Raw genomic sequence first — 20,332 nt, 5'->3', positions numbered from 1 at the left:
ACCCTGTCTCTGTACTGTTAAACCCTGTCTCTGTACTGTTAAACCCTGTCTCTGTACTATTAAACCCTGTCTCTGTACTGTTAAACCCTGTCTCTGTACTGATAAACCCTGTCTCTGTACTGTGCTATTTCCTCTAATCTTTGCCCCTTCAAGAAATAGAACATGGCTGTGAACTGTGCAGGACTTTCTAAATAGAAGTTTCAGGTTGTAAGTCTGACGATGTGCATGCTTGGCATGAGAAAAGGCAAAGGTCAGACAATTTTGGCACAGAATACTCAAAAGTATGTGTGTGTGTGCCAGTTTGTTTAACTGCACTGAGACATTTGACAAATGCATTACAATGAGACAGTCTGGGCCAGGCAGACACCTGACAGTCTAGGTATCTATCAAAATGTACAATTATTGTTATAAATTCTAATAATTGTTAAATGAACTGAGAGGCTGGCAGTAAGAGTAATACATGACGTTTTATTAATTATGTTTTATTGTGGCAGAAGGTCCTGTGGTGAGTCACTAGTGGGGAAAAATTGGCTTTAGTTCTTACAAGGCACATAAGCCAGGATAAAGTGTGATTATTACACATATCTGACTTACATTTTACTATAAATTTTATTTTAGTGACATTTTATAGTGCATTTTTCTCACTTTGTTAGCCCCAGTTCTATAAGCCTTATATTTTATATTTTTGTTATGAATAAATTTAAACCCTAGCTTAGATATTACGCTATTTAATACTTAATACTGTGTTGTTCTTGCATGTTTTGCAATTCAAATATTTTAAGTACTTTAAATACATCCCTAACTTTTGTATAAAAACATTAATAAATATAGTGAAAAATATATTTGTATGTATGTCTTTGCTTTATGCATCCTATGTTGCAAAATTTTGCTTATTAAAACTATATTCAATAATTTAGCTTAGTAATTTAGTAATTTTCAATTGAGTGGTTTTATGTACAGTAGTTTACTGATTAATGTAATATATATTAAGCTCTTAATAAATACATTTATCCATGTTAGCATGTACTGGTTTTGGTAGTTTGTTCCTCACCAACTGGGATTTGTAAGTAGTGAGGGGTGAAATACCGTAGTAAATTTTCCTTATGTTTTTGGTGTATTTGTTTCTTTGATGTAGGCTTGTCAAAGGCTGCAGAAGTGACAGTAAATCTAATTTTTGATGACAGCATGAACCTTAAAACCTTTCTCAGGAAGATGGTGGTTTTGACACAGCCATGCCATGGGCAGTCCCGGGCTGTGTTCAAAATAGCATGCTATGTTGTACAAGTAATTCCACCACTAATGTTAATGCTATAGGGCCAAAAGTATTTAGACAACTGACCATGAGCTTGTTGGACATCCTATTTAAAAAAACAAATAGTATTATAGTGTAGTATAATAGTGACCTCTGTGTGATATTGTCAGTTATAACAGCAGCTACTTTTCTGAGAAGGCTTCTCACAAGACTGGGCACTGATGTTAGTAAAGAAAGCCTCAACTGATGTTCCAGTTCATTCAAAAGCTGTTCAGTGGAGCTGATGCCAGGGCTCCGTGCAGGACACAGAATTTTTTTTAACCAGGCTTGTCATGTCTTTGTCATGCTGGAACAGAAAGGGCCGTCCCTAAACTGTTGCTGCATATCATGTCCTTTTTTAATAGATTTATTACACTTGTTAGCAACTGTTGTGGAATTTAGTTATTCCATGTAGTGTATTTCCAGATCTTTATTGTAATTAAAAGTGTATATTTCAGTACATTTTAAACCATGGTGCTCACAGCAGTTAAATATTTAACCACCTGCTTTAACAATTTAGTGTATGTCAGTGTGGCCCTCTCACTCAAGACTTTCTAAACAAAGCCTCTGTCCCCAAAAGATAAAGATCACTTCAACCTTTTGTTCAGCCTGTTGTAATCTCAAGCATCACATTAGCCAAGCAACAAAGCTTGAACAATTATCACATCATGGGGCAAACAGGGTAGGTTAAGAAAACACAACATATGTAAACATGTACACAGTGATCCACAAAGACACAGCTGGCCTGAAAATGTCGAGTATTTACAGATCCATCAACCTTCCTCTATTGCTGATAGTTTTCTTGCTTTTCACTTCACTCTCTCTTCTAGTCTACAAACATAAGTAAGCTAACAGAGAGAGAGAGAGAGAGAGAGAGAGAGAGAGAGAGAGAGAGAGAGAGAGAGAGAGAGAGAGAGAGAGAGAGACACATCTAACTCATCATTAAGAGGCCTGTCCTTCTGCGTCATTAAGAGAATACTAAGAAAGCAAGAGGGAGAGAGGGAGGTGAAACTGGGGATGAAAAGAAAGAATGAAAAATAAAGAAAGATTACCATGAATTATGTGATTTATACTTTTGTAGGTTTAGAAAGACTAAAAGAAGTTTCATTGTCAATGGTAAACATTCACGTGGGTCTGATTATGATTTTTTTCATTTATTCATTGTCTGTTTTGCCACTGCATTATCCCAGTCAGGGTCGTGGTGGGTCTGATTCATTGGGCAAAATTTACAATAATTTACAGCCATGGTCGTATACAATCCAAGAAATTTAAGGTTAAGGGCCTTGCTCAGGCACCCAACAGTGGCAGTGGTGGGGCTTGATCCAGAGGCCTTCTGATTACTAGTCGAGTACCTTAACCACTAAGCTATCACTGCCTACAAAGGGTGGAGTGGCCCAAGCAGGGATCAAACCCATAACCTTATTTGTGATTTGTTAATTCTCTTGAAACTTTATTTAACTTACAAAAGTACAAAAAAGATTCTCAATGTTTTCTCTGATCAACTTCATTGTACGTTGTGAATATAAACTAATTTATACTTGGATTAATATGTAAAAAAGTTGGGACAGAGTTTACAACAGTGTTAAATCATCTCTCTTAATTATTTGGGAACTATTCATGGTATGAGACTTCAGCTGCTTAACAGTCTGTGGTTGACGCTGTCTGATTCTCCTCCTCATGCTGCACCATACATTTCAGAAGGAGAGAGATCGGGACTGCAGACAGGCCAATCAAGCGCATGCACTCCGTGTCTACAAAACGTGCATGCAACATGAGGCCTGGCATTGCTGGAATACTTTGCCATGATGGCAGCATGTGTCTCTCTAAAATGTCAATATACGCCTCTACGTCTTTTGCACCTTTTGCTGATAAAAGTTTAGACAGTTCTTTTGATCTTTGTCATGGTGAACTCAATGTCTAAAAACAAAAGCTGAAATGTGGATTCACCTAAGCACAGCATGTTTCCACTAGTCAATAAACTAAAATTATTAAAATTCCCTAGCAATGGATTACAAACACCAGGTCTAGTGTAATGGAAACCAAAAATAGAACAGGGAAGTCCTCAAAAACTTACTCAAGTACAGAATACCAGCTGAATTTGGCTTGCAAAGAATTGTTAGTTTTTGGTGCAAATGCTATAGAATGTGACTGATTCCTTATTAATTAGCTTTAAAAGCTGTTCTGAATGTCTGAATCTTATACTGTTTCTATAGCTTCGCGTCAGACGATCCAGACAAAGAGTTCAATATTGTCAGATATAGCGACAGGACTGTAGTAGTAACAGTCAGGTCTGTTCTGTTTCCAGTAACAAAGTGCTCATTCTGTCCGATCATCCGCTTACTCAGCCAGCAGCATTTTCACAGCTCAGTGAAAATAGGAGTGAGAATCCAGGTAGGAACCTGTTAAACTTTCTAAGAATGCATGTGTCTTACTGGTGGAAGGTCCATATGTCTGCTTTACGCTATGTATTATGACGGTCCTCATTTACTCCTGTCCGGCATGCTGTACATGGTTTATTATGTTAGCTAACATGCTAGCTACTGATATTAAATAATATTTTAAAATCAACTAATTGTTAAGCGACAGTCTTGGGAACGTAAACATATTGTATGATTTAAGCACTTAAACAGTCTTATGTTAATTGGCTAAATGAGGTATTTTTAATGTATGTTTTTGTTGTATACTAACATTATCAGAAATGATGATATTATAATACCAGCTGATTGTTTTGTACATACAATGGGTTCAGAAAATATTCAGACACTGTGAATTTAACTGTCACGGATTAATATTTGCTATTTTTACTATTTTCACTCAGCAATCTAGACTTATTTAGCCATAATGACAAAGTGAAAATGTGTGGAATTGAAAAATAAAAACCTGGAAAGTATTTTTTACCCTTTAATACTTTGAGAGCATTTACAGCTGCAAGTCTTCTCGAATTTTGGTAGATTTACTCAAACTCAGTCAGATTAGATGATGAGCATTTGTAAACTGCTATTTTCCTGTCTACACACATCTGTTTAATAAGGTTCAAGACCAATTCTTGACTGGAAGCCACTTTTCTGTATGTTTTGGGTCATTGTTATGTTGAAAGGTGAGATGAAACTTTAAGACAAAGTGAAAATTTAGGCTGCATTCATCCATTCCCTAGTTCTACCAGTCACTCTGGGCCTACCACTAAGAAGCCAGCATAGCATGATGCTGCCACCACTATATTGGTGTAGAGTTGGTATTAGCAAGGTTGATGTGCAGTGCCTGTTTCTTGCCAGATATAGTGTTTGCTGTTCTTCTACTTTAATTTTATCTAATCAGACAAGAAAATCTTTTTCTTCATGTTGTCAAACTCCAAACTCAACAGTGTTGTCCATCTTGCCCCTCTGCCATTAAGACCTAATTTAAGACCGTTTATGGAAGGCCCTTTCCTGTTCCAGCATTAATGTGGCCCTGTACAGAAGACAAGGTCTATAAAGACATAAAAGGCTGGGTTTAAATAAACTTCAGTGGCCTTCTCAGAGCCCTGACCTCAGCTCCAGTGAACAAAACATTTAGGTTTAAATGTAAAGGAGGGCAGCCTGGTACTTTAGAAACTATATGGCTTTAGTCTACTGTGGGTGTCACAAAATATAAACATGATAAAAAATAATTTATTTAGCAGTGATCAACTCAATTCTCAAAATAGAAATATCTAGTTTTATCTATTAAACATGAAATTATGCACTCATCACTCTACACAACAAGTGTACATAAATGTTCACCAAAAGGCTGATTTAGAGAAGAAATCCAGCTGCAACACAGGTTAAGTGTAAATCTAATAATGGTAATATATATTTACAAATAAATAAAGGAGCAGCTACCTTTTTAATAAAAATGGCGTGCTGATTATCAATATAATTCTGCTAAATATCAATGCAATTTTAATGTTGTCATTTTTTTACTTTAAACATTATCTATCAAGAACACACATTTACTAATACAATGTATTTAAACAATAATATATACAAAATATTTGTGCAAAGGAGCAGTTTGTATGAGCATGACATGACATACCTTCACCTATCTGACCGAGGCTGTATACGGGACGATCTCAGGGATCTGCGCAATCCTGCATTCAAACTTCCACACTCCTTCTTACTCGCTGAATGTTCGACCAACTGGACTAAAACAATCAGCACCCTCCTCACACTCACCTTATATCTGCAGCAAGGGCGGGAGAGGAGGGGAAAGAGGGGGCAAAGTAAGGGGTGGTGGTGAATGAGAGATAGTCAGCATAGAGATGTCACAGTCCTGCCCTATTCAGCCTAAACATTGAGGTTTGTTTGACTTTCCAAAATCACTGGGCAGAATCACCCTTCTAACTTCTTATAATGACGTCATAACACTCAGATGTTGAGCGTAACATGTCTGGCAGAGGCTAATTAATAATTCTTTAATGACAGTAGTGTTGGACTGTAAATGCACCAGAGGTCAATTGTCCTATTAGGATAAATTGACTGTAAGCTCTCCTGGCTAGCTGGATTAAACTATCCACGACGTTCCTGCCAGGGACAAGAGCTATCCCAGTTTACACAGTCCAGCCTTCAGCACACTGCAATTATCATTAGTAATAGAATATTACAGAAATTAAATAATCAATCGAGGGCAGCTACTTAAAAAAATTATTAGGTCCCACAAAGTTGATGGCAACAAAAAGGGCTATTAGGAACGCCCCTCCAACTGACCTCTATTCACAGTGATCAATGGGTTATCAGCTTTTTATGCCCCTATTGTCAAGTAAAGAGCAACTTTAAGTGGTTGACCTGATAAAGTGGTTGACCTGGACCACCTCAGAGCGCACTGTAACCGAGGCAATGGGTCAGATAAGTTAGTAGTTTGGAATTTGAAGCTGGAACAATGCTTCACCAGAATTAACCCAGAATTGTGATGCCAGCCTTCATTTGTTAGCTATTTTAAGGGTGGTTTGCTGAGTAGATGAAAGATTCTTCTTCAACATTTTCCAGCGTGGTATGAATAGACAGGTAGAGACAGTGATGTTCTGAGACAGGGTGGAGTAACTACATTTCCTTCTTGGCGATCCAGCTAAAACCTTCTATTAACCATTTTCTAAATATACAGTATTTATTTACACACCCTTTTATTTGTACCAGACTCACCCTGGCATTCTGGAACCTCACATACATCTAGTATATTTCCATGCCCCCAATACCCCTCACACTATTGTGTCTTGTAGGTATTTAAGGATTAAAGCAGGCCACTTACTCAGAAAGGTAAAATAAATAATATACTGTATTTCAGTGCATCATCACTCTCCTGAGAATGTGTCAGATTATCACACCCAGTTTAGCTGCACAAATAACTTAATGAACAAAACCTCTTCATTCACTGAATGTTATGCAAACCTACAAATATCATTTGGGAAATTTTGGAAAATGCAATAAAACAGTATGTGTGATTTGTTAATTCTCTTGAACCTTTATTTAACTGACAAAAGTAGTAAAAATGCTATTTGTAATGTTTTGGCTGACCTTTTTTTTTCAAAATTTGCCTGCAACACACTCAAAAAAGTTGAAACGGGGCAACCTAAAAGTGTAAATAGTATAAAATACTCAAGTTATAGTGTTTTGAAACATTGTTTCCACAATAAGCAGGTGAATTGGTAACAGGTGAGGGAATCATGATTGGGCATAAATGAAGGATCCACCAAAGACTCTGACTCTTCAAGCAATGAACAGCAGTGATGGGCTAGTGTAATAGACCACTGTGCCACCCAAGCACGAATTATAATAATATCAATAAGTTGAAAGTAAAACAATGTTAAATCAGCTATTTCAGATTACAAAACCAGATAAACAAGGTTTGATTTTTAAAATCACTGGGAAGTACCACCCTTCTAACTTCACATTGAGCTTAATATGTTAGGAACTGGCCCATTTCCCCCTTAATAAACATAAGTGTACCAGGATGGACTGTCAACACATGAAATATACTGTAAATAAATAAATAAATGAGCTTCTTTTGCTTACTTGACTTGGCTTAAAATAGCCTAACAAAAAGTATTTTACAGTAGCAAGTCAGATTAAATCAACCACTAACAGTTTTCCTGCCAGGGACAAGCAAGCAACCAAATCTCCAAAAAAATAATTTTGGAACTCCAGCCTTTAAATAATAAATCTGTTGCATGGCACCGTTTGAATACACAGTGTGAGTGATATAGCTGTTAACTGAAGGTATCCATATTCAGGAGAAGATACAATAATCTACCAATTATCAGCAGAAACTATGAAACAGAAAACAAAAGATGATGCCCATATTTCTGTTTTTATGTGCCTATTTTAGGATTAATTAATAACTGTATTTTGGTTTATAAGACTTGATTTTGGCCAGTCATCTAATCTAGCTCAGTAGATGATCCAAAAGTAGCCTCTGCCCTATATCTTAGTGAGTTCCTTTCTAAAAGAAAGCAAAAAGTCCATTAATGAGACATTAATATAACTAAATTAAAAGGCGATGTTGCTGTACTATCTATGCAACAACTTTTACATCTCTTAAAATTATGTGGAAGGTGGACTGGCCTTTCTTAATCGCCCCTAGTTGTGGGTGTGTAAGTAAATGGGTGAGCGCTGGTCGACATGAAATAAATAAGCTATCTGTTTATGTTTTCCTGCCTTGCGTCCAGTGTAACTGGACCCACTACGACCCTGACCAGGATATAGCAGTAAGTAAAAATAAATGTATCACTGACGAATGAATTCAACAAAACTGACAAACAAGTAATAAATAGCTGGCATGATGGGTTTATAGAATGGAATACTATCCAGCAAAAGACTGGACCTTCCCCCAATTATGCATACAATCCCAGAGTGCTTTGCGCACATGCACATTCTCACACACACACCAAACTCAATTAGCCATGAGTGTGTTTGCCTGTCAAACACACCGATCCCGGCATCTGTTTCTTTGTTTGGCCATAAGGAGAGAAGCAGAGGGTTGAGTAAGCGAGAAAGTTGAGGTCGGAATGAAAAGCTGGTTTTCATGGATCAAATGTCAGAATGTAAAGATGGTAAAGAATCCAAATGGTTACTTTAGGACAAAAAACAACACAGTTTTTTAAAAGAATAAAAGTCATATTACCTAATGTTTGGATTTTTGCTTTCTCTGAATAAATGAGACTTTCGTTTATTCTTTTAGTTCAGAACACGTTGTTTATACACCATGCATCAAATGCTGTGTGCAGGTGTGATGTGCTTCAACCTCATGTCCATGCGTAAACATTTGTCCACTTTATGGCTGGTCATGTCAAACTGGGAAGACTTAGTGTGGTTGCCGGGGGTGAGGGGGCGCAGGGGTTCAGGGCTCAATGGTGGCTGTAAACTCCTGCACAGGCCAGTTTTCCCACAGCTGCAGCTCTCCTCTGCCATACATCAGCCTGGGAACCTCAATCTGGTAAACGTTCATCACTGAAGGAACTGATTCTAGGATGGCATTAGGGACCCAATTAGGGAGTCAATCTCACATTATTCTGCACCTCACATGATCTCTAAATATGTACACATGTATCCCCACATGTGCACATACACACAGTCACATTCAAAATAGTAAAGTCTTGCCATTGCTGCTAAGAAAACCAAGGAAACCATAGAACACAGTTTTCAACAGAAGAGAAAACTCTTCACCAGCACTAAGTGTGTTGACATGTGTAATTAATCTTATCTCAGTTCAGATTCTGGTAATAATCTGATTATTTAAATAAATACTACGCTAAATTAAATAAACACTACATTAAATAAACACTACACTAGGTAAAATAAACACTACACTACATAAACACTACACTACATTAAATAAACACTACACTACATTAAATAAACACTACACTACATAAACAATATACCACATGTATATGTAAATAAACATTATACCACACTACACTACACTACGCCATGATTTATACTGTATGCACTAAACTGCATGGCTATGTAGACACAGAGTACGTTTGCTTGACTGGTCTGCCTGCATTCCAGCTCTGTCTCCAACTGAAAATATATGGCACATCATGGAGAGGAGAATAAGTCAATAGCAACCACGGACTGTTGAGCAGATGAAGTCTTGTATCTTAAAAGAATCCACTTGCAAAACTGCAACAATTAGGGTGCTCCTTTCCAAAATGATTTCAGGAAAAAGGTGTGATTAATAGAAACGATGATATGACCACGGTAAACATGTGTCCCAACGTTTTTGGAGTCGCAGTTGCAGGCATCAAACTTTAAACTTGTTTTCTGCAAAATGAATAAACAGGTTTCTCTGTTCTCTATCAGTCTGTCCGAGTTTGCTGGATTTGCAAATGACTGAATGCCTACAGTACATATGTCTTCAATATGATACTATCAAACTGATCTGTATATTTCTGTGCTATTAATATTTAAAGGATAACTACTGTAACTTAAGTGTCTGTTATAAAGCCTTGTGATAATTACTACTATTATTACTACTACTATTACTGTTTTTTTCTGTGAGAACAAAGTGGGGCACCACACCCTAAAACAACAAAAGACCTTTTGGGGCCTATCCTGCTCTCACTTGTTTGAGGCTGATGATGTCATGTACCATCACTAGATCTGTGATTATGAAAGCAGCAGCCATTTGTCTAAAGCGTCACATATGGTCGAATGGACCATCACCATCAGGGTAAACAGTGAAACACCCCAAATAAACCAAAGTAAACAAAATGATGAAGGACACCAGAGCACTATGTGCTGGTCAGAATCCAATAAAATAAAGGAACCAGAACATTTTAAGGTAAAACCTTTAGGTGAATCTCGCTACTTGAAAAGTGTTTCAGGTTCATCTTTGCTAGATACAGTATTTTTTTTATAAAAAAAACTAGTGTATTAAAAACATATGGCTAACACCACAAAAGGAATGCTAAAACTTTTTTAAATTTGTTTTAAACCAATTTTAAAGGTGTGTATTTTTGTTCTGTGTGTTTCTGTTCATGTCAGTTTAAAACAACAAATAACTCAACATCTGCTGTCATATTAAACAATCCCAAACAAGCTTTCAATATGGGGCAGTTGTAGCCTAGCGGTTAGGGTACTGGACTAGTAACCAAAAGGTCACTGGTTCAAGCCCCACCACTGCGAGATTGTCACTGTTGGGCCCTTTAGCAAGGCCCCTAACCCTAAATTGATTAGACAATATACTGTCACAGTACTGTAAGTCGCTTTGGATAAAAGCGTCTGCTAAATGTAAATGTAAATATGAAAACACAATGCATTTTACTCCTGTTAATGTTAGGGGTATCCTACGCCCCAACATACATGCACAGTACGCATGTTTGACCTCAGACGTGAGTGTGCAGGTGTTGGTGGGGTGTGTATTTAGCTACAAGCCCTTAGACCTTACACCCTAATTCTTCTCCGTGTACACTACCCACAATCCTTTGCCTTAGTCAACAACCTGTAACATTCCAGCACCAGGGTTTGCAATGAGGACAATAACGTCATCACTCTATTATGGCCCAACAGGCAAAGAAAATACAACCTCATCAAACACGTGCCATCGTTATGCTCGCTACAGTGATTTTTATTACTTGGAGTGGCTGTACATATCACCAAGAATAAACCTGCTTATCGGAACCCTTCAATATACAAAACAACCCATTCAGTATACAGTACAGTGTCTGAGTATACACTATATGGCACACTATAGTTTTTAAGTGTGTTTACTTACATCCTGATAACCTTATTTGATTATGCAAGCGTTTGTGTCAATGTGTAAATACTCCAATAAATAAAATAGTTCTTTAGCATCAATAAAACCAATAAATTGGTGGATTTATGCAATTGCTGATCTATAAAAAACCCAGCAGGCCCAAGCCAGGCTGCAAGTGTCTAGAAGATTTCAGCATATGTGTATACCACCTTTCAATCTGATTCTGGGTTGCGGTGGGTGCAATTCACCAGACAAAAAGTAGGAAACATCCCGGGTCAGTTGTCAATCCATCACAGGCAAACACATGCATACATTTATACACACCCATACCTAGGGGCAATTTTGTATCTCCAATTAACCTGACTGCATGTTTTTGGACTGTGGGAGAAAACCGGAGTTCCCAGAGGAAACCCACATAGACACAGGGAGAACATGCATACTCCACACAGAAAGGTTTCTAACCACTCCCTCTGGGAATCAAACCCAGGACCTTCTTGCTGAGAGGTGACAGTGCTACCCACCGAGCCACTGTGCCATCCTCAACACACTTTTCCCTTATTCAAACTGTCTTCTTATATTTTTGAAGAATGTCTAAGAGGATTTGACCTTTGTGTCACCTCATATACATACCCCAGAAACTGATAAAACAGGAATTGATGTAAAGCTGTTTGAAAGTTCCAAAACACTGAAAACAATTTCATATTTTACATTTTGTTAATGGAAAGTAACAGCTGAAGGATGTTAAACTAATGTTAACAGTTATTAGATTATTGTGTTAATGTAATATTTTTCAGTCTGATTGTTGTGTATGTAAATGTAGTGTTTGTGTCCTCTGTGTTAACCAGCAGATAAATGACAAAAGCATTAATCAGAAGACTATAATTTGACACAGAATTCTGTAAAGTTGAGTAGCACGCTCATGTTAGAAGCTGCACACACATCCTAATCTTGTATGTGTGTGGGCTCTTGTGCTCCTGTGGCAGACAGGTCACGGTTGTCAGAGAACCGTGCACATGGACGTCAAGCTCCGCCGAGGTCAGACAGATGAACTTTCATCTATTTATTCTATACATGCACACACATCATACACACATTCAACTCAATGGATTATCTTAAAATACTGACTCACTGTGTTTCTTCATTTCTTAATCAGATTTTGTACGTGGAAGAATATGTTATATTTCAGTTTGTGGATAACAGTAATATATAAATGCTGTTGAGTAAAAGGCATGACTGCAGTATCCTGGAGTTTGTTAAACAGTGTCTAAACAACTCTGACTACATGAGGAAAAAGCTTCTCTATTCTGATTAAGTGAAAATGTAACTCTTGGGGCAGAACAGCGAGCATTATGTCCTCTGTCCTCTGTGTTTATCTTAATTGTTTTCCCTGTGTTTGTATAGTTTGTGTTATCTGCTTTTTGTTCTGTATTTAGCTTCATGTATAGAGTTAGTAGCTTAGGTAGTTAACATTTATATAGTAGTTAGCTTAGCATTAGCACAGTGTTTTCCTTTGTTCTATTTCTGGTGGTTGTGTATGTGTGTATAACTCATGTTCTAAATAAAATACCTGTTGTCCAGTGGGATTCTGGCCCAGATTAAAAAAATAAAGGTTCCATTATATAAAGCATTTTGAATTAACTTTGTGTATAAAATAGAGAGCCTAGAATACTTCAAACTGTTTACATTTTTGTCCATCTCTTCTTATTTTCCTTGTATTTAGGAATTTGACAAATTACTGTCAGGCATACTGTATTAAACAAACACATCCGAGGGTGTAAATACCTATAGCCTCCTCAGCCCAGACAGACACTTACTATACAAGTGAAGACAAAATGCAGACAGTGGTTTCACACCCAATAGGTGTGTGTGATTAAATGATTGCTTTTCTCCAACGTACTGCTGCAAAGTCCACCTAAATCTCAACATTCAGTGCTGTGCTACATGTATGACAGATCTGGCATATAAATGTGATGTAGGATGTAGGATTAAATACATAATATTGATCCTGACACATTGTCTCTTTATCATAAGCATGTGCCTGTCTTTCTCACTAATATACTGCCAGCACACTTAGGATTTACAAATGCCTCTAAATGCAGGGGTCATCAATTCCAATCCTGTCAGCACTGTCTGGTCATTTATCACCCTAACAGACCTGATAAACCTGGTAATGAACTGGAACATCTCCAAACTATTCTGTGCTCTGGTCACTCATGACTCAGGACTAGAATTGATGACCATTCCTCCTAAAATATATTTTGATTTAAGCTTAGAGATTATCTGGCTTTGTTTAAGTTTATTTACAGTTTATGATGAAATAGAATAAAAATAAAGGGAAAAAAATGATTAAATAATAAGTCTAGTGGAACAGGTAATGGGTGGAAGGCAGCTTAGGGGTGTTGGAGAATTGGGTTTAAACCCTGCCTCTGGTTATTGTGTTTTCTTCAGGCACACTTTTTTCTTACCACTTCCACCTTTCTAACGCTGTGAATGAATGAATGAATGAATGAATGAATGCATGCATTAATGAATGTGAATTCCTGCTCTGCCATTAGTGTTTCTGGGATGAGCTTCTAAAAAAATATAAATGTACATTGTATAATGTCGCTCTGTTTTACCTTCATTTAATAAAAAACAGTGCTCTATAACATTAAGTACACATACGCACATATACTATATTGCCTAGTATGTGGACACCTGACCATGACATTGTTGGGAAGTTTATTTTTAGTTGTAGAATGATTTAGGTATAGACAATTTGCTTTATTGTAAAATAAATATACATATATGTAGATATATGTTTATATATACATGTATAGAAATATCTTAGCTTGTTTGAACACATGAATGTCATGGCATTCTTAATCTTGGCAATCTTGTTAAACGTTCTCTTTATGAACCTCATTTTGTGCACAGTAACTTCATTTGTGTGGTTTAATGCTGAAACAAACTGTTGCCACAAAGTTTGAAGCATAGAATTTATTCTGTATAACAGTTTTATACCTACGAGTGAATAATTAACTGAACTTCATTATAAGAAAGGGTGTACACAAACTTTTGGCCATTCAGTGTATCTTCTGCCATGTTTTTTCTTAAAAGATTAGTGCAATTTTGGATTTGGCTAATTTTTTTGCCCAGCACTGTAATGTGTTAGTGTCTATTTGATTATTTTATAGCAGTGTCTGTAATCAGCAGCAGAAGAAATGAATGAGCATTTTCTTACTGTCTATGGCACGTTTGTTTATGCTGCCACATTAACTCTCAGGATGTGGCTTAACACACACAATGATGCCATTGCTCAAGTTTTTCTGGCTCATTTATTAAAAAAAACCCATTTCCCCTAAACCTCTGGCATTACATACATTTCCTGCTATTAAAAAGCCAAACGTTTCCTCTTAATCTGCACACATATTGACAGTTTTGAGGTGAAAGGGGAAAATGAGTAACACTAAGGTGAAGATAGGCGAAGAATGTTGACAACGTTTACCTGGGACCACCAATCCCACCACACACACACACAGACACAAGATTTGTGCTTTTGTATGTGAATGCATTATTCAGTCCAACTAATGTTCCACATTAGCACCAAACATAGTGATAGTTTGTTTATTCAATATGAAACTAAAAACATGCTGCAATTATAACAGTAAAGAACTTTAACAAAATGAAGAATTCAGTGTTTTATTCAAACAGTGACTCTATTCAAACAGATTTGAACAGTATCCAACAGTAACCTCAAGAATTATTGACACCATTAGTAAATATGGGAAACAAAAGCTAGTAAATAATGTGATAAGTGAGCTCAGACTCAATCTAGAAATGTATACATTTAAACTTTTACTAAATACATTTCTTCTCATTCATTCTTAAAACTCTCATCATCATCATTATTGATTTTTTATATAGCGTCAATACTTATGGACACTTTGCAACCAAGGACATGAACATTTTAAACAGAAGTAAAACAAAAAGACATTATAGGTAGAACATTCAAGCCCCAATGGAACCATGAAAACAGAACTTCAACAAGTAAGTCTTTAACAGAGATTAAAATAAAGAAGAGAGGAGGCATCACTGATACACGGCTACAGCTTCAAACATCCCACCTTTGACTTTTAAATAGTGTTTTTAGTTGAAACATTGTCACCTTTAGGCTGATGTATTTTTGTTATTAATGATGTGATGGTGTATTCACAGGTCTCTCATTAAAGAATCTTATCACAATCTGACACTGAGTACACATTATACCACACAGTGTCATAAAATCTACATTTAAATTTTCAGCAGACACTTTTATCCAAAGCGACTTACACAATGAGCAATTGAGGGTTAAGGGCCTTGCTCAGGGACCCAACAGCGGCAACTTGGTGGTGACGGGGCTTGAACCGGCAACCTTCTGTTTACTAGTCCAGTACCTTAACCACTGAGCTATCACTGGCCCCCATCTGAAATCTATTCTTATGACAGAATCGAAGTGAATCCTAGAAGTCATTTTCCAGAATGTGTGACGTGCCTTCTAAAGAAGACAGAAGGCTGTAATAGGAGCAAAGAGACCAATTTACTACTAATAATTATAAATATGTACAGTGTATCACAAAAGTGAGTACACCCCTCACATTTCTGCAGATATTTAAGTATATCTTTTCATGGGACAACACTGACAAAATGACACTTTGACACAATGAAAAGTAGTCTGTGTGCAGCTTATATAACAGTGTAAATTTATTCTTCCCTCAAAATAACTCAATATACAGCCATTAATGTCTAAACCACCGGCAACAAAAGTGAGTACACCCCTTAGTGAAAGTTCCTAAAGTGTCAATATTTTGTGTGGCCACCATTATTTCCCAGAACTGCCTTAACTCTCCTGGGCATGGAGTTTACCAGAGCTTCACAGGTTGCCACTGGAATGCTTTTCCACTCCTCCATGACGACATCACGGAGCTGGCGGATATTCGAGACTTTGTGCTCCTCCACCTTCCGCTTGAGGATGCCCCAAAGATGTTCTATTGGGTTTAGGTCTGGAGACATGCTTGGCCAGTCCATCACCTTTACCCTCAGCCTCTTCAATAAAGCAGTGGTCGTCTTAGAGGTGTGTTTGGGGTCATTATCATGCTGGAACACTGCCCTGCGACCTAGTTTCCGGAGGGAGGGGATCATGCTCTGCTTCAGTATTTCACAGTACATATTGGAGTTCATGTGTCCCTCAATGAAATGTAACTCCCCAACACCTGCTGCACTCATGCAGCCCCAGACCATGGCATTCCCACCTCCATGCTTGACTGTAGGCATGACACACTTATCTTTGTACTCCTCACCTGATTGCCGCCACACATGCTTGAGACCATCTGAACCAAACAAATTAATCTTGGTCTCATCAGACCATAGGACATGGTTCCAGTAATCCATGTCCTTTGTTGACATGTCTTCAGCAAACTGTTTGCGGGCTTTCTTGTGTAGAGACCTCAGAAGAGGCTTCCTTCTGGGGTGACAGCCATGCAGACCAATTTGATGTAGTGTGCGGCGTATGGTCTGAGCACTGACAGGCTGACCCCCCACCTTTTCAATCTCTGCAGCAATGCTGACAGCACTCCTGCGCCTATCTTTCAGAGACACCAGTTGGATGTGACGCTGAGCACGTGCACTCAGCTTCTTTGGACGACCAACGCGAGGTCTGTTCTGAGTGGACCCTGCTCTTTTAAAACGCTGGATGATCTTGGCCACTGTGCTGCAGCTCAGTTTCAGGGTGTTGGCAATCTTCTTGTAGCCTTGGCCATCTTCATGTAGCGCAACAATTCGTCTTTTAAGATCCTCAGAGAGTTCTTTGCCATGAGGTGTCATGTTGGAACTTTCAGTGACCAGTATGAGAGAGTGTGAGAGCTGTACTACACACCTGCTCCCTATGCACACCTGAGACCTAGTAAAACTAACAAATCACATGACATTTTGGAGGGAAAATGACAAGCAGTGCTCAATTTGGACATTGAGGGGTGTAGTCTCTTAGGGGTGTACTCACTTTTGTTGCCAGTGGTTTAGACATTAATGGCTGTATATTGAGTTATTTTGAGGGAAGAATAAATTTACACTGTTATATAAGCTGCACACAGACTACTTTTCATTGTGTCAAAGTGTCATTTTGTCAGTGTTGTCCCAGGAAAAGATATACTTAAATATCTGCAGAAATGTGAGGGGTGTACTCACTTTTGTGATACACTGTATGTATGATATGATGTGGATGGGATTATTGGGTGTCTGTGTTTTATTTTCTGTGACATGGTACTTGTTTCCTGCTTCCTCCACTCCTTCCTTAGCTATAGAAAGTTTAGACATATGCATTTGGACGGATGCAATAAAAACCACCCATAAAACTACCGCTGTAACATGAAATATTTGCTTATTTTAAAACAGAACTGTGAAATAGAGGAAAACATGTGAAACACTATGAAATCTGACTGACACCTGAAGCGTCTCTGGTTTTTCTGCAGTCCGAGGTGAAAATTCATGTGTGCACGTATGTGGTCACAGTCTGTGTGTCTTTAGAGCACATCGTCCACTGTGAGACTCCAGACAGGCTGCTTAGAAAAATACACAGTATGTTCTGATTAATGAAAAAGAACAAACATGGGTCACAAAGAGAGAGAGAGAGAGAGAGAGAGAGACTGTTGGACTGTTCATGTCAAATATATGTGAATGTTTGTCTAAGCTACAGTAAATTGAAATGTGCTGTTACATGGGACACAGGGTACACAGACTTAATTTAGCACAGTCCAGTACCTTACAAATTCATTTATTTTTCACAGCCAGACACACATGGCGTCAACATTTAGCCCTAGTCCACACTGACACAGACTAGTTTTAAAAAGACTTTTTGGGCTCAGTCTTTCATATTTTCAATAGATTCATATTTTCAATAGATCATGAAAACAATGGAAAACAAAATGCTAGACATGCAAACTAAGAGCCTGATGTATAGCGATGTACTACTGCTGTACGGGATATTCCGTTAGCACATCAGCGCCAAGATTCTGAACTCTTTGGTTCAACACTCGGCATTGCCACCAGTCGGCTGGGCGCCATCTAGTGGGCATAATTGGCAGTGCCTGTAGCAGACACTAATTGCCCACCGTGTCTGCTAGGGCAGGATGCCCGGACTATGTGGGTGGGGCCTTCAAAGGCTGTGCAAGGACCCTGATTAGCAGATAGGGGCGCCTGTGCAGAAGCATGGGCATAAAGAAGGGGTCCGCTAGGACTGCACACTTGTTGGAGGAGGCGTGAAGAAGACAAACTGACTACGCTAAATCAGGAGAAAAATGGGAGAAAATGCATAAATAAATAAAAGAAATGCAACTCTGTTATCTCTGTTATATAAAGAGAAAGCCATACATCAATTATTTTGATGAGTTCTCTGGACTCAAGCTCATCTCAGATGGACCAAATCACAGTGAGTTTCAAAGATTCAGCTTTTCACTCAAATTCGTATGCTGTTTGTGTCATTCACAGCAAAAATATATATATTAAATTAGAGAAAAATGCAAAATAAAGCCTTTTTACTAGTACTCCCAGAATTTTGGCCTCCACTGTATATATGTATTTACATTGGTGTACTTCTCTGTGTACGTACAAACCCCTGTGCATTTGTATGTTTTCCATATGTCTTGTGAAAGGATGCTTTGTCTCGCTGATTTCCTCAGCAGGTGTACATCTGTTCAAATAAAAAAATGTTAAAGGGTGAAAGGCAAGGCATCCCTCATTAAATCTGGAAGTGAAGGTTTTAGACTACGCTCCTCTTTTATCTGATTCTCAGAAGTAAGACCTCAGGTGTAGGAGTGAAACTGGCTGTTGAATAGAAACTCTCTTAGATGTTTATTTGAGGAATAACATATTTATTTTAGAAAATTCCACACACACTCAGTAGAGTAAGGATCACATACTTTTAAGATGAATGCACATATAAACACACACAGACTTGCACAATGAAGTAGTAACAGATGCTGACTGTTAAACTTTGCATTGGTAACTATTGGGATAGTCCCTTTTTTTGCCTGAAGAACACGGTGTCTTTTTTTTCTTCCAAAAATATCTAAGAGCTGAATTCATCCGACAAAACAATCAATAAAGCTGATAAAGTAAAACATGCAATATTTATTTTTGTGTAGTTTAGTCTGTTGGATTCGGGAATGTTGTATTAATATAAACAGTTCATGTATAAATCCTACAATACTGCTTTTAAAATGAGCTTTAGTATCTAAGCAATTAAATGTAATTTAAAATCTTTTATTTAGCCAGATTATGCTGAAGTTGGACTATGACAATGCATAAATTACATATCAGTACAATTAAAATAAAATAAAAACAGGGTTAGGGTTAGGATAGTAGTAGGGTTAGGGTATTTATAGTAATAATCACTCACTAACTCTTTATACAAAATCTTTATACAGCTGCTTACCTCTGGTTTAATCCTTCAAACTCAGTCACATTTACATTTTAATATTTCTCTTTTCATTATTAACCCACATCTGTGCCCAATATGTCAAGATTTTATAAAGGTTTAAATGAAACACAACAAACATAAAAAGAAAAGTAGTTTTTATTTCTTTATAGCAAACTTTTCCTGACAACATTAAATTTCAACACCAATTAAACACAGATAAATTCATCCACTGCATGTTTTATGACCACTTTATCCTAATCAGGGTTTGCGGTGGGTCTGATTAATTGGGCAAAAGGTAGGAATGAATCACCCTGTACAAGTCTCCAGTCCATTACAGGGCACACACACATTATAGTAGCTTCAGTTGGCCTGATTGAATTACTTTGAACTTATGGGTGGAAACCAGAGCTCACAGAGGAAAGCCACGCGGACACAGGGAGAACATGCAAACTCCCCACATGAAGGACCCTGGCAGAATCAAACCCAGGCTGTTCTTGATTTAAGGCAACAGTGCTCCCCACTGCGCCACCATGCTGCCCACACAGATACATTTCACATTAAAAAAGGGACCAATGTTATTAAACAAGAGGCTCTAGCAGATCTAGTAAAAACTGATTAAACAAGCAAAAATAAAACTTTAATGGAACGTGGGGCTTGAAAATGGAACTAATAAAAACTGGATGGTGCTCCGTCCAGGGTGTTACTTTGCGCCCATTGAAATGCTGGGATAGGCTCCAGTGACCCTAATTGGATAAGCGGTTAAGAAAGTGAGTGAGTGAGTGAGTGAGTGAGTGAGTGAGTGAGTGAATGAGTGAGTGACTGAGTGAGTGAGTGAGTAAGTGAGTGAGTGAGTGAGTGAGTGAGTGAGTGAGTGAGTGAGTGAGTGAGTGAATAAAACC

The sequence above is a fragment of the Trichomycterus rosablanca genome, chromosome 12 (assembly GCF_030014385.1).
Source record: "Trichomycterus rosablanca isolate fTriRos1 chromosome 12, fTriRos1.hap1, whole genome shotgun sequence".
NCBI lineage: Eukaryota > Metazoa > Chordata > Actinopteri > Siluriformes > Trichomycteridae > Trichomycterus > Trichomycterus rosablanca.
This window is presented reverse-complemented; position numbering follows the sequence as displayed.